This window comes from Centroberyx affinis, unplaced genomic scaffold (assembly GCF_046629955.1).
Source record: "Centroberyx affinis isolate AG114_WGS23_722 - 3 ecotype Tasmania unplaced genomic scaffold, CSIRO-AGI_Caff_v1 ptg000792l_1, whole genome shotgun sequence".
NCBI lineage: Eukaryota > Metazoa > Chordata > Actinopteri > Beryciformes > Berycidae > Centroberyx > Centroberyx affinis.
Window position 1 is genome coordinate 145,153 of NW_027279398.1, and position 15,133 is coordinate 160,285.

Below are 15,133 nucleotides of genomic sequence, written 5' to 3' on the forward strand. Positions count from 1 at the left end.
AGATGATGAAAAAGCTGAATGCAGAATGCGAGGCGAGAAGCAGGCGAACTACGAGAAGACAAAAACAAGAGACATTCATGGAAATGGAGACGTGCGCTGCACTGTATATATAGTCTGAAAAGGGAATATGTGAGGGCTGCGGATCTCTCCAGCGCATACCGACCGGGAGACTGCACCAGTGTGGGGCCAAACTCTCTCAGACGTAACTATTTTTCCAATTTACTGGAAAGTTTGACTTGCGTCAGGCTCTTTCTGTTGTAGTTTCTTGTGAACTAGGCTAACAGCATCTCGTTATTTGTTCGCATGTGCTTGTCTTTCTCCGAGGACTGGAATATGTCAAGACAAAGAAAAAAAAAAAACTTTGATTTGAGAGTCCAGCACAAGAACATTTTTCATTCTCAAGCCCAAGGCTCTATCTGTTTCCACATTTTTAACAAGCAATTAAAGTTATATGAGGGGAGACTTATTGATTTGGTGATGCGGCACACAAATCAGCAGACGGTGAAGAGCCCTTTCATCCAATTGTATGTGTACCAGGTTTTTGCTTTAATTAAAGTGAGTTTATGTGAGATATGTTTTTGTAAATAACTGTATTACTGCCACAGAGCACTGCTATTGTACAGATCATTGTAATAAACCAAAAAAAAAAACATATTCTCTTGCATTGTTGTATTTAATTTTGGACTAATTCTCATCATCATTATAATGATTAGGATCTGTAAAGTACATTTCATTAATGCAGTGATGCAGAGGTAGTAGAAAAGAACAATAGTCATGAATGGCCTGATTGACCATGTGGAAAATCAAGCCGTGCACTTTTTTTTTCTCCTTCTACGTTCGATTGAGCCTCTGCCTTCTAATACTGTGCACCTTTAATTCAGGTTTGCTTAGGAAGATACTGCATATAGATTGAATTGACAGCATGCCACTGGGATATGGGCTAAAAATGGAATTACATATATTTATCAAAATCTGAAATTATTTTGGCTATTCCATGTTTTTCTTTTGATTTCTACACAACTGACTGACAAGCCACTCTCCAACTGCAACTGAAACTCCGTCAACTTCAGTCTCAACTTCTCAACTTCAGTCACTCGCTCAGCCAAAACTAGAAACCTTGGGAGGGTGCAAAAAAAAAGATGTTTAAGAAAAAAAACAGCATGAGTGTGGAGAGACTCCACATCCCTGATGGAAGTGGGAAGTTTGTTTCTCAGCTGTGGAGCAAACCTTGCATTGCAAATGCATCCTGCTGTTACAGTAGTTTCAGGCTTTACTGTTGTGTGGAGGGCGAAACCAGAAGGTTCTAGTGCCAAAGTGGAATAAAGTTTAGACAGTCACAGGGGAGAGAAAGTTGGCTCGTATACTTTTCTGTGACTAGCAACTTACCTGACACTTTGCGACCTGTCCTGCATGTCGATAAACCCAAAGGAGGATAAAACAAACACTTAGCTGTAAATGCGATGCCACCTATAGGATTGCTTCTCCCTGCTCTTCTCCCTGTGGGACGCTGCAGGGAGAGGAAGCTGCAGAAATGTGTGGAGTTCAGCGAGTTCAGATAGGTATGAGCAGCCAGTCGGCTTTACTGGTGTAAACAAGGATTTTGAAATCAATAGGGAAGCAAATGGGGGTCAGTGAAGCCTACACGCTTTATCATTTATTTTGTCATTTTTGTTATTTCACAGGGATAATGGGCAATTACATCAACTCCTCCAGAGGAAGCCAAGATGCTGATTTTCATCTGTAGTCCCTGGACACATGACAAAAAAAACTCAAGGGAATAAATGTGTGTGTGTGTGTGTGTGTTACAGATCATTTAATAGTCTCTGGAAGCAGTGACAGGCGTATCCAGTGGCGATGCAGTCCGTGTTTGCTCTTTGAAGTGATCTCCCCAGTTGTATCTCAACACCAGTGTAACCCTGTCGCCGGGTAACACCTCGACGGGAAGTTTGTGAACCGGCCCGCTGAACTCTTCCCTCATCGCTGCCTGCCAGCACCTTACACTGTCTGCTGCGGTAACGTGATAGGATGAACAAATACCCTTGCTGATCTGGAACCGGGCGCACACACACACACAAACACACACACACCTCTTATGCCTCTTTAATTTCACATTAAGAACATGATTATTAGATACATACATTTCAACCAAGTGAAAATAAATGTCTGTTTTGTCTGCTTTGCCATTATGTATGTGCCTGGGTATCTGTGAATGGCAGTGACCCAGTGATGTGGTATACATTACCCTCTGTTGTTAAACTCTGACCCAGGCTCACAATTATCCCCATGCATATTTCATGGACCCCCGATGACAAGAACATAAGATATCCGTTACTGCCCTGACTGCCTGCCCTTACCTTTCCTGACCAGAGGAGAAAGATTAAGGTGGAGGGGGATAAAGAGTGGAGTCATGGTAGGAGAAAGAGGGAGAAGATGGAGGGGTGACACACTGAAAGGATTAAGTGGGAACTGAGGAGAGGAGAGGAGGAGAGCTACAGAATTGCAAGAGAAGAGGTGACAAGCTGCCTTGTCACCTATGCGAGTTGAAGAAGACGGATTCATAGTAACAGAGTAGATATCCTTGGATAAAAGATGCATCAGAACAAGAGCGTTTCTATGGAGTCTTGTCACTGACGGCGCGCTGATGATGCTGTTTTCCCCCCACTGTGATACTCGCAGGTTTGATAAGTGAAGGAGACATACTCGTCTGAATAATCCCACGCATACAAATGAGGCCGACCCATGCAAATCTGTACGGCTGACATTCAGGTGAGAGCTCTTGAAAAATGTCCCAGGCTTTAGTGTCTAGAGAAGGAAAAGTACATTTTGCTCTAGTGAGGTGAAGCAATCATGGTGTGTGTAGTCTGCTATTCAACGTGCAGTTGATTTCAATCACAGATGCCCTTTTCCAAACACATTGTTATTGTTTCTTATCGTTGGAAATTAACTTTAGAATAATTTTAATCACGTACTCACACTTCTGACTCTCCGTTACCCCATGGTGCCTTGGCTCAGGAATCAAATAATTTTCAGATTATTAGTATTTTCCTCACAAGAAGCTTGTTTTTGGGTGTCATTCAAGTCATTTTCTTTTTTTATTTGTGTTCGAAAATGAGGTTCATTCCATCTCACTGCTAATAAGAGATTTAACGACCTGGAAATAATAAGGTCCCATCTGACATTTTGGTCAAAAAGGAGTAATTCACATAATGTGGTTGGACAAACAGGCCTGAACATGTGCCTGGAGTTGCACTTTTGAAAATGTTTATTTAAGTGGGTAATAAAATGCAGTTTGAAAAATACACATTAGCCTTGCTCTATGTGAAAAAGGCAAGGCTCAATATCTCAAAACCTTGTAACTCGCTCTCTATAGGATGAGAAAAATCTAGAAACCCTTTTTAAAAACCAGTGGATGAACTGAAAAATGCATTTTGCTCAAGCTGAAAGCACTGACTGTTTTCTTAGCTCCTGAAAAGCTTGTATCTCCAAAAACATTTCGGAGACACCAGGTTTTCACCCGACAACAGCGATATGTGTTACTCCAAACTCAAGTTTTGTTGTCGCCTCTCTTTCGTCTGCAGAACTCGTCTGATTGCAGGTCAGCTGGGGTTTCAGGGTCTCCTTCCATGTCTGAAATCCAGCAGAGCGTATCCTGAGAAACACTTGAATGCCACTACTCCCAAACACAATCCACACGCTGTACACCTTCAACCCGAGGAACACCGACGTATTGTGCTTACCCCGACCCTACAAACACCCTCAACATCTAATGGTATAATGGCAGCTCCCCCCAACTTGACAAGTATGGATGTGCCGGCCCAGACCGGCAGCCCCAGCACCTCTGATGCACAGCAGCCAGTGACTGCATCGATCTATCCGTCCCTTGAACACTGGTCATCTACATCTTTCCAAAATCCAACCGATCCTACAATAATGGGCGTGTCTGCTCTGGCCCCGTGTGCGGTCCTCACGCTCATGCCCCACTTTGGACCTGCCGGACAGCCGCCTGCAGCCGATGGGCGTCATGTAAACCCAGAGCTTCCATCCTTTTCTGAGGCGACACCAGAGCCTCAGCCTCTAGAAACTTCATCTCCTGCCTCTGGTTCTTCAGTCTCACCTATAGAGGCCCAAGATCCAGGAATCCCCCCTCTGTCAGTTCCTCCTAGTGATGATCCCCAGGAGGTTCAGCAGAGGAAGACATCAGACGGAGGCCCGCTGGAGGAGGGATCAGTCAGTCTCACTTTACCCAAAGACCCCCCTGATCAAGAGCCAGGTACGGTAAGAACGAATGACTGAAAGGTTGTTGGTTCAATTCCCTGCACCAACAAGAAGGTCTGTTCTAACTGTGAGATTGAGGCTGGAGGTTGGGTGGCATGACATGCACAGTGCTCACCAAGAATGCCAAAGTACCCTTGAGCAAGAACCCCAAACTGTCCCGGGGCGACCGTGCACTCTGACCTCACTGATGAAATGCATAGGTCTATGTGTAGATGGCCTTGTGGAAACATAAGTTCCAGTTGCCTCATGTAAATTGGCTGATAATATATTCTATTCTTTTATTAACTATTATTCAATGGGCTCATCCATCCAACTGCCAATGGTGGAAGTAACTAATTACATTTATTCATGTTGCTATAGTTGAGTAGCCTTTTTGTGTACTTGTATGTTTTGGAGAATTTTTTAAAGTCAGTAATTTTATTTTTTCTTAAGTACATTGTTACTAAGGTTTGTACTTATTGTACTAACTATCCATAACACAGTACAGATTTTGTGGCTCTCCATAAACAACAGATACTGGATAGTCATAAATTGGCCAATTGTGGAGCCATTCACAGTGAGAAGAGGAATCTGGCTTTAATTTGTTAATTTGTTATGAAAATAATCTAGTTTGAACTCTGTCCTCTTGTCCTTTTAGAATTGCATGGAAAATATCACATCTAACAGTGTTCTCTTTCCTAAACTCTGTAACTTTTACTCTGAGTACATTTTAAATGAGCTACTTTTTACTTTTAGATCAGATTTTTACACCAGTACTTTTACTTCTACTTAAGATATCAGCAAAGTAACAATACTTCTATTCACGTAAGACATTCTAGTACTCTTTCCACCACTGCCAACTGCAGAGTACAAATACAAATAAATGTAGATGCTGTGCCCACTGAGGATATCTTTCTCTCTGATCACAAGTGTAATGTTCTTATGTTTCTTTTAAATCAAGTACATAACCCGCTCCCGCTTCCTTAATGGTCTGTAAATTTTCATCAGCCTTTGCTAAATTGAGTGAAAGCAGATCTATGGCTCATTCTGCACATAACAACTGATGTGTTTTTGCTGCTTTAATGATCCATGCTCATCAGTCTTGGAAGCTACTGCACCCTTGAGCAAGCAGCAAATCAGATCTGTTAATATAGTTAATCCATCTCCGTGGATGAATGATTCAATCTTAACATTAAAATGCAAAAACGCTGTGCGTAGGTCGAAAAACGCCAACCTCCAAGTGCACCACCCATATATAAAACAGTTATTTATTTCCTCAGAAAGTAAAAGATGTGAGAGCTGACTGTTTTGCTAACTTAATCTCCACTAATCAACATAATCTCAGGTTCCTGTTTTGCACAGATAGACTTGTAAATCCTGTTTCCTTGGTTGTGCCTATCTTTTTAAATGATGACTGAAATGATGAGAAAAGTTTTTATCCTTTATTGTCTGTAAGATAAAAACTACTCTGATATTAGCTCCAAGATGTTACCCTCCTCTATATCTTGTTGTGATTCTCCTAGCTGTCCTGATCTGCTGAGCCAGTTCTGCACTATCTCCTTTGCAAGATCTTATTGATACGGTGTCCCATATGCAATCTTGATCCTGCACACTAGATGCCTTGCCCACATCTTTCCTTAAAGACATAATGGGTGATACCGGCCCCTAGTAAGCTATTATTCAGCCTGTCATTAAAAAACACCAAATTACAAACCCATCCACACATTCCTGACTCCAAGCTCCCCTATCTAAAGTCCTGGGGAGACCAGGTTTCTAATCAGCTCTTGGATGTGATGGAATACAATAACATTTGTCATGGATTTCAGTCTGGTTTTTGTAAACAGCACATTGCTGAAACAGCTCTTCTCAGGCTCACTAATAACTTCCTAATGTGTGCTGATTCTAGTGAGTGATCTATTTTACTGCTGCTTGACCTCAGTGTGGCCTTTGACACTATTGATCATGGTTTTCTTTTTGAAAGGCTTAGGCTATGGTTTGCATCATATCTGAAATAGAAAAATGGAATTAACTCTAGGTGATGATGTTTCATCCCTCAGGAGTCTGTACTTGGACCTATTCCTGTTTTTGCTCCCCCTGCGGCATATAGTTTGTCATTTAAATTGTGTGTTGTTTTTTTTTTTTTTTTACCAGTGCTATGTGGGCAATGTGGACAGCTTTATCTATCATTCAAGCGTAATAATCTTGGCAGATCAGCTATTTTGCAAGACTGTTTATCTGCTACAACGGACTGCATGGCACAAAATGTTCTCCAACTTAACTGATAAAAGGGAAATTCTTATCATGGACCCAAATCTTATAGCAAGGAAGAGTATTGGTCCACCAGCAAACAAAAATCAAATCCTCCTCTACAAATCCAGCTGTTATTTTCATTTATGAATTTTGAGCATCATGTCTTACTTCTTACTTCTACTTAGTCTTACTTCCAAAATCCAATCTGTTTATCTTTTCATGATTTGGAAAGAATTATTCATGCTTTCATCTCATTGTGTCTGGACTATTATACTGCTTTATTCTCTCGTTTTAGCCAACTTTTTAATCTGACATAAATCTGACAAAAATGATGTAAATTCATAGTATACATCATAGTATGTGGTATCAAACAGATGTAAGTTATATGAAGATAGGCTCTTTTAAGTAAAAAAAAAAAAAAAGCAGAGATTAATGGTTTAACCTGAAAATATAATTAAGGTAAGTCAGTTAAGAACACATTCTTATTTACATGTGTGTGTTCACTTTATGATGATTACCCACACAGTTTACCCAATTTCATATTTACCACTGCATCGCTGCCCGACTCCACTCGGTGCAAAATGCTGCTGCAAGGCTTTTGACAAAAACTAGTTACAGGTTCCACATTACAGCAGAACTCGTCTCCCTCCATTGGATGCCAGTCAAGCATAAAATTGATTTCAGAATTTTTACTTACCAGGCGCTGCATGCAGGTCAAGCTCTACCTTTTAATACGGATTTGTTCTGTCCTCACAGGGCTGTAAAGGTTGCAGAGCTGTGACAAGACCCCAAAAAGATGATTATGCATTTATAGTGTTGGACCCAGCCACCCTGTAAATGTTAGATTGGCCAGCTCAGTCTCTGGTTTTAATAATAACAATACAGTTTATTTGTCCTTATCAAAAACAGAGTGACAAAGTGCTTCATATAAAACTGAAAAAAAAAATAGCAAAAGGTTTAAGGTTTAAGAAATGTTTCTGTCAGGTATTCTCTTTATCTGATGTTGTGTGTCATGTTATGTCTTATGTAACACAGGAGGTGCATTTTTTGTTGTTTATTAAAGTGTGATTATTATTGTAAGACTAAAAAGGTTCTATAAAGTTTATTTACTTTCTGTACATACATGAGATTTTGTCCCTCTACAGTCACTCTAACAGCATGAAATGCTCCAAACGATCAATTATGCAGTTTATGGTTTGAAAAATAATCCATATAAACATGACTGCAACTTTTATTTTACTGTGGTAGGCTCTGAATACTTCATGTTGTTAACAGCATACGTACAGCCTGGCCTTGAAACTTGAGAGACACTTGAAAACTTCTTTGTTCCACACTGCCTGTGCATCTTTTTCTTTTTATGCATTTTAATTCTTTGTATATTCTCTCTTTTTTTTTTTTTTACACTTTATTATCTTTTTTTGTTGTTTTTTATTTATTTAATTCTGTATTTCTTATCTGATGTCTTATATACCTTGTGTAGAGCACTTTGAATTGCCTTTGTGTATGAAAGGTGCTATATAATTAAACTTGCCTTACCTTGCCTTCTGACTCTTTGCAGATCCTGGCTCTTCACAGCGAGGCTGTCCGTCACGTGACGTGTTACTGACCATCAGCATCCCTGTCTTCGTCATGTTGGTCATCTCCTCCGCTATCACAGGTGACCTGCAAGCTCCACTCTGTATCTTAGTGGTCAGAATCTACATACACTTAGGTTCTGATGTAACTTCCCATTGTGCTATTGAATTAGTAATGATCTAGTCTGTATCTGGAAGAAATTGCCAGATTAACTTCCTCTTAATTGAATTTTGAAGGCAAAGTAAGCCAATAGAAACTTAAAGTAGTAAGATGGGGGAAGAGATGAGATCCTACAGTTTGATGTAATGCAGAGAAAATCAAACTTCTTAGGATTTATGCAATCAATAAGCTTGTTAATACGTCTTATAATAAACCTTTTTCTTGAAATAAATTATTAGGTAAACTGAGTCAAAATAGATCAAATACAGAATATTTTACACTCTTTGAAACATTTTCAAGATGTCCACAGAAAAATGACGTAATGGAGTATCTATTTCATTGTAGATCTATGACCTGAAGATCTTCACTCCCCAGCTATCATATAAACTCACCTTGTCCTCTCTCTGTTTTCCTTGTCTCTTCAAATTAGTGAAGTTCCTATGTTTCCCTGCTGAATCACAAGACTCAGCTCCTCCGTGTGGCAGGAAGGGGAACTGCAGCATCCCAACTCGGCTGCCTTCTCTGCCCAAGAACCCCATCAACCAGACAGGGAACATCACTGCAGGTAAAAAAAAAAAAAAAAACACCACACTGATTAATGTCTAGTTATTTAGGCTCGTGATATTAATAACAATCTAATTCTCTGCTGATCTGTCTTGGTTAGATGATGATAATTTCATATCCATCAAATGTCTGGCGGTCATGGCTATGATTTTAATGGCCCTATTATGGAAGGGGCTGTAATTGAATGTTACCATAATCATCAATCAATATATTAAATTGCTGCATTGCTTTTCCTGAAGTGAACAATCTTTATGGACTGATGTGAAGATCCTCATTAAACACCTAACAGGCATTATGTTATAATGGAATCTATAGTTTCTGTTTTTGGCTTTCTGTCACTTAGCATACCCCCCCTTTCTCCGTCACCCTCCCCAGGCTGCCAAGGTCCGATCGGTGACGGCCGGGACAGTTGGCGTATCATCGGGGGGGCGCTGGCCGCCGAGGACAAGTGGGGCTGGCAGAGCAGTTTACACTGGAGGGGGAAACACATCTGCGGAGGAGCCATCGTCTCCCCGCGCTGGGTCATCACCGCCGCCCACTGCTTCATCGAGTAAGAGGACGACATTTCCCACACTTCCCAAAACTGGCCCAGAAAAAAAGGCGTACATTCAGGGGGCCCAAACTGGAGCGGGGGCCCATCAGAGAAGTGACAGGGTGCCGTGTTATAAGTTGGATGCACCTGGGTGTGGGGCTCAGTGCCACATCTTGTCTGAGTGTCCAGAGTTCTCAGCAGGCAGGACTGTAGTCGAGTCCAAGTCAATTCCAAGACCAGGTCCGGGCGAGTTCGAGTCAAGACCAGGTCCAAAGGGGGTTGAGACCTCTGGTCTGAGTCAAGACTCAGACCAGAGCAAATAGAGTTTCTTTAAGATCACCATAGATGTAGATCTATCTACAGGAGCTCTGGACTATACCCTTCAGCATCCAACTAATCAAAGTATAGTTGACCAATCAATGCATAGAAGTTTGAGCCCCATTACATACTATACTGTACACAGGTGTAATCCATTAAATTGTTTGTAGTGCTGGGGAGAAAATAAATGAAGGTGGACCAGGTGGAGAAAAATGAATCTGAAATTTTAGATAGGCAGGAAAAAGTCAAGCCAACATCCAATACTAACCAAGACAAGTCCGAGTCAAAATAGACCGAGACAAGTCCAAGATATCAGAGAAGTGGACTTGAGGCTGAGACTGGACTCAAATGCTACCACCTGGTCAGCAGGGTGTAGAGATCATGGGAAACAATGCATTCCCTATGTGATGATAAAACAGCAACCCCAAACTATATTATAAACTTCTCACCTACTGAAATAAATAACTACAGTTTGGTCATGATTGGACAGTAAACACTGAGTATGAATGATTGAGCAAAATGTATTTATTGTCAAGAAATTTATTGTCAAGAGTGTTTCACAGTAGGATATTTGCTTTGGAGATATCGAAGAATTTGATGCCAATAACACACATTTGACAACTGAGTTGATTTGAGGTGATTTGAGTTGAATCAAATCAAATCGAATCAAAGTGAATTGAACTGAGTGCCTACAAATACAACACTCAGCCCCTCTGTCTCACTGGTGTGTCTCCACAGGCACAACATGATGCATGAGGCCGACTGGCAGGTGCTGGTGGACACAGTCAGCGTGACAGACGACTCTCATGGTAAACGCTACCGAGCGCTGCGGGTCCTCTCCCACCCCCGATTCAACAGCATCAACAACGACTACGACTTGGGACTGCTGCGCACCGTCACTGACATAGAGATGGGAGGTGAGAGGAGGCAGACAGGGGCAAAAACACTTCCAAATGTATCACGTTACAATTTATAAATACTTATGTTTCAATTAAAATATAGGCTACGTAATTTGTGTTTTCATGATACAAAAACTACAATGAAGAAACTGATAGCTTATTTGATAGCCTATTTATTTGTATAGCACTTTTCAAAGCACAGTTACAAAGCGCTTTCCAAAAGAGAAAAGAAAAACAAAAAGATATAAAATGTAAAACTGTAAACAAAAAGTAAAGGGCAAGAAATTTTACAGGCAGCGAGGAAGAGGCTTGGCTGGAGAGAACTGTGTGTAACTGTGTAAGTGAAGCCCAATAAGTGTTTCCCTTTATAGCTTCTTATCGGTGTGAGATGATGGGCCAAACTGATTACTGTGCGCTGTTTCTACAGGTGGAGTACGCCCAGTGTGCTTACCCAGTCCGAGAGAGTCCTTCCCTGCTGGAACCCCCTGCTGGGTCATAGGCTGGGGATACGTTTATGAAGGGGGTGCGTTACCGGCTACAACACCAACCGCTCTGATTACCTTTGATTGTCCCCCACCAAAGGGGGGACTATGGATTGGTCTCCGTCTGTTAGTTTGTTGGTTTGTTAGTCACACTGTAATATTGACATTGTCAATGCCGCTAGGGGGCGGCATTGACAATGAATGGGGACTCAGTGGTAAAGCAGATCATACAGTTAAAGTTATCATACAATGTGGGGGACAATGAATGGGGACTCAGTGGTAAAGCAGGTCATACAGTTAAAGTTATCATACAATGTGGGGGACAATGAATGGGGACTCAGTGGTGAAGCAGGTCATACAGTTAAAGTTATCATACAATGTGGGGGTCAATGAATGGGGACTCAGTGGTAAAGCAGGTCATACAGTTAAAGTTATCATACAATGTGGGGGACAATGAATGGGGACTCAGTGATAAAGCAATACAGTTAAAGTTATCACAGGTAACATAACAGTCTACACACGCTACACACATGGAGACAGACTGGGTTGATGTGTTGAAGTGAGAGTCAATGGAGAATTTTTGGGCAAACCTCTAACCACAAGACACTGTAGTTATTGTACAGTTGTTGGACTGTTGTACTGTTATTGCACTCATCACTGCACTACCACTGTGCCGCCAGTGTTGACTACTTATATCATATTACCACTTACCTATTGTGCAATACCATATATCATTTATCATTTAGCATTTATATTATTCATAACACTCACGCTCCTGGTGTTGTATGTTATATTGTACATTGTATTATAAATTGTATTGTAGTGTACATTGTGTAATGTACGGATTGTATTTATTGCGTATTGTAGTTCTTATATTTTGGACCGTAGTGAGTAAAAACGGACAATTACAGTTACTACATTTCAAGATATAACGTGTAAACCTAATTCTGAGGAGAGTAGGCAGCAGAAATATATGGTCAATCTGTCCTTTCATTGTCCCATATGAAAATGCTTATACAATTTCACTCATATTTCAAGTACACTCAGCAATCACTGACTGATCCAAGGGTGGAACTACATCACTGGTCGTTCACTATTCGCTTGTTAATATTCCCTCTGATTGTGCTATTTATACCTGATTGCACTTTCTTTATTCACAGTTCTTGCATCGTCTCCATTCCCCCTTTCTTTTTATTTCTCCCTCTCTCTCTCTCTCTCTCTCTCTCTTTGTCAGGCTCTGTTTCAGATAAGCTGAGGCAGGCTCAGGTACAGGTGATATCTCAGTCCGTATGCTCCCGCCCGACCGTGTACGGCTTCTACCTTACTGCCAGAATGCTCTGTGCCGGAAAAATGGAGGGAGGGGTGGACTCCTGCCAGGTATACACCTAAAACCTCCACACAAACTTGCCTGACACAGTTTTACGAAAGACGGTTTTTAACTTTACAGTAGATCCACTCGGTCAAATCTGTTTCACTTGTGTCACCATCAAAAGTGTTCCTTAAAACCCGATGGATGCTTGACAACTTATTTGGTGTGTTGGTTGTAAGGGAGACAGTGGTGGACCGCTGGTGTGTGAGACCGCCAAGGGGGACTGGAGGCTGGCAGGGGTGGTGAGCTGGGGAGAAGGCTGTGGACGCCGCAATAAACCAGGAGTCTACACCAGAGTAACCCAGCTCATACACTGGGTTGAAAAATACATCAAGGTACTGTATAAAGCGATCCCGCAACCGGTATCCACCTCGAGACTACTTCCTGCTACTTTTATTTTACACATTTTACCTTGAAACTGTCTCTCTTTCTCTGTATTAAGTGGTTCTGTTGAGTTCAATGAGTAGTACTTAGGGTTAGAGATTTGTTTTCTTTAATGTTTGTTTTTCTGCACTAAGGAAAGTACAGTGCGGTGTCCCCCAGGGAAGCTGCCTGGGCCCTCTGCCCTTTTCTTTTTATCGATTGTCATGTTGAGTAAAGTCAGTTTAGCTATGTTTTGCCAATGTTTCTACAGCGCACATGTCATCAAGTACATTGGCCGAGTTAAATGCTACTCTCAAAAATTAAGTGGAAATGATTTGACCATCGTTTATCGGATTGGGAGACCAAAAACAAGTTAGTTTTGAATGGGTCAGAGACTAAATGTATTGTTTTTGGATTGACAGAAGGAAAATATAACACGCACATCCAATAAACAAGCTGGTGTGCAGGTGCAGGGAAGGAGAAAACCTCAATAAATAGAAAAATAGAGTCTGCACACCACAAAATATATAGCTCGCAGATAAAAGCTCCCAGATAATTGATATGCAGGCTGGTGTGCAGGTGCAGGACAGAGGAAAACACCAATAAATAGTAAAAAGGGTCTATCTAAATCAGTGTCTATCTTGACTACTGTCCAGCAATATGGTCAAGTGCGGCAACAAAAACAGATGTATAACCTTCAGTTAGTGCAGAATAAAGTGACACGTCTTGCACTCCAGTGTTGAATGAATGTGAATTGTCATAACCCGCGAGAGGTCCCGGGTTCAGATCCTGGACGAGCCCCCATTTTGTCATAACCCGGCCCGTTAGGCCATGACAAAAACGGGAAAAGACACAGAATGCCAATAAATAGAAATAATTTATTGTAATAATGAAAATAAACTGCAGGGTAACTTCGGATATGAGGTGTGTTAGTCAGTGACATCAGTAGTGCTCATGTGGATGTGTGTGGATAGTGTAGTGTAGGGTGTTGTGGAGTAAAAGTAAAACAAAGGCTAAGCAAAACAAAAGGGTGCAGGCGCTGGCAGGGAAGAGAGCGAGCCCCGCTGGAAGCTGGGACTTTTATATCCTGCAGAGCACTGGGCCCAGGTGCTCCAGATCTGGTCTGGACACAATCAGCTCCTCCAATCACCTACTGCAATCAGCTCCTCTGGCACCTCAAAACAACATGGGTAGACACAGTAACTGGCACAACACACACACAAGCAGACAGGGGCCGTCACAGAATATATAGACAAAATGCATGCTGATCTCACATGGCCAAGAGCGGAGGACAGATTAACATGCAGGCTTCTAACTTTGTATAAAAATATATATATTCAAAAATAAATTTACACATAGACACACTACTAGACAGGTGAACAGAGATCATGTTACAATTCCTCAAAAAAGAACTTAAAGTATGGCAGGCTGGTACAACGCTTTAAAAAGCAACTAAAGGTGTTATTCGTGGAAAAAGGGCCGTAAATGTACTATTCTATAACTTTTTTCCCCTTTTATATTTGTGAATTTGGTAGCTCATAGTATCAGCTATGTATCATGGGTAAACACTGTCAGATACTCGATATTGTAACAGTAAACCAGTGGTGAATATAGGCCTTCAGTGATGGATTGAGGAGGAGTTGTTGCCTTGGTAACAACTAATGGGGATCCAAATAAATAAATAAATCCTAAATAATAAAATGTATGCACTCATGGTTCAGTAAGGCATTTTGAATAATAAAAGTATCCACCAAATGACATAATTACATAAACATAATAAGTTTCTATACCTTGCTGCATTCTCTGCACTCTATGTGTTTACACTGGTTCACACTGTATTTTATTGAGATGTATAAAATTATTTCATGGTGACACTGAGCTTTTCCCTTTTCCACTTTTGCAGCTGGACAAATCAGAGGAATTGGAGGAGACCACGACAACAATGAGCAACACAACTTTCTAGCACTGTAGTATAATGTGATAACTCTGACAATAAATGAGCACAATCAATATCTATGCTTGTCTACTGTGCTGTGTGGCAATAACCGTAACTAAAATCACTATAATATTCTCAGGATATTCCTATAGGGAATTATAGTATGTGTGTGGTCCTCAGTAGTGAGTTTGAAGAGATCTTACAATACTTTATGGTTTGTTTTATCTCCTATGGGCTCACTATAATATCCCTATTAGATATTACACATAGTTTCTAGTTTTGCTGTGATATTTGCATAGTAGTATAGACTAATTCTGATTCTGTTACTATAATTCTTTCTCCTAAGGGAATTTGTTTCTAACTTGTTAGGTAACAGCACATTTTGTTTAATGTTTTATCCCATTCATTAGTGGGATGGGCCAGCCTATAAAA